The following is a 1,483-nucleotide window of genomic DNA, read 5'->3' as shown; positions in this document are numbered from 1 at the left end:
AGGGTGCTCAATTATGATGAATTTATTTTAAGTCTAGCCCAAGTACCACCTAATTTAGATTCTTAACCTTGTATCTTTGCATAGGTTGTGAGAGGTCTGTGGACCCCCTGAAAATTCATAGAAATCTTTGTATGTAAGTTCATTTTTCTGTCCCCAAGAAAGGCTAAGAAATACCACCTAAGTACTGACAAGAATAAAAAAATTCTACATCAATCTCAATGCTAGGTATTTTCAGTAAATGTACCATTTTATACTATTCTCACTACCTCAAAGCTCCAAATACAAATGAAAATGTGACTCTCTTTGCATTGTTTACGAATACAAGGCTCAGCTCAATGCCTCCGCAACAAAGCCCCTAGGTTATCGTGTATACCTGGCCTACAGCATCAGTTTGTTTTGTTTCCATCTGATTTTTCAATCATAGCTCCTTGGCCAATTCATTAGCATCCACGGTATAAATAAAATAAAAGAGATCTCCCTGAAGTTTGGGAGTGTGTTAGATTTTGTTTGTTTGTGTTGTGAGGAAAGGTCAAATACTGAACAACTGGCTGCAAACAAGAATTTACCATGCGTACATTAAGAAAAAAGGATTCCAAATCCTGCAAAATTTTGAATAGTGAGTAAATTATAATTACCTGAATAGGTATACATATATATGTATGTGTATAAAAAGGACCCCCCAAAAGTACAAACAGTGTCCTGAAAAAATGCAGGCTTCACAATGGACAGGTCTAGATTCCACAATTCAGAAATTAATGTAAAAGTTTACCTCAGACGGGTGATAACTGGAGCAAAACGAACAGAAGCAAACCACAAACTGCTCAATAAACTCAATGCATCTGAGTTCATTAAAAATAAACCTAGCTAAAAATGAGCCAAATATATAAAAACTGCAAACCTCACAAAGAAGCAATCTATCCTAAAGGAGAGTCAACAGATGTGACCACAAGAAAATTAATACCTCCAAGAACCCAAGACAGCAGAACAAACTGAGATACTATACAATCAGTATGTTAGAGATTATTACAGGAAAGATAATAATAGCTAATATTTATCTAATGCTTACTTTATACCCCCACCCCCACCCCGCAGTGCGGTGCCACCATGTCACTTGCAGTTAAAAAGGCCACCAGCCGAGGAGCAGTCGGCCCCAGCTACACCCAATCTCAGTCGGCCCCAGCTACACCCAATCTCCTGCTCTGGCGTTGCAGCCTGACTCCTAGCACCACACGCAGGCACAGTGGGGGCTCAAAGGCAGCACGTAATGCTTACTTTATAAAGATATAATCACTGACATTAATGGAGAGGTTAAGCGGCTCAGACAAACTTGAAGAAATTAGTAGGAAAGGTACACTATGGCTTCTCCAAACCATCACCAAAGGCTGAAGACTGAGACGATGCTCAGGACAGGCAAAGAGGACAGGAGAGCAACAGGAACTGGTCTTGGATGCTGAGCTGAGCCACATGGTCAAGGATATGACGG

At 40.1% G+C, this 1,483-nt stretch overlaps 1 pseudogene; it reads right to left on the bottom strand.

The window, feature by feature from the left end:
• Nucleotides 1-1,102: 1,102 nt before the first annotated feature.
• LOC118996851 (uncharacterized) lies at nucleotides 1,103-1,261 on the bottom strand (annotated as a pseudogene).
• Nucleotides 1,262-1,483: the final 222 nt, after the last annotated feature.

This window comes from Sturnira hondurensis, unplaced genomic scaffold (genome assembly GCF_014824575.4).
Source record: "Sturnira hondurensis isolate 20B ecotype Veracruz unplaced genomic scaffold, ASM1482457v3 Scaffold0011875, whole genome shotgun sequence".
Taxonomy (NCBI): domain Eukaryota; kingdom Metazoa; phylum Chordata; class Mammalia; order Chiroptera; family Phyllostomidae; genus Sturnira; species Sturnira hondurensis.
This window is presented reverse-complemented; position numbering and strand designations above follow the sequence as displayed.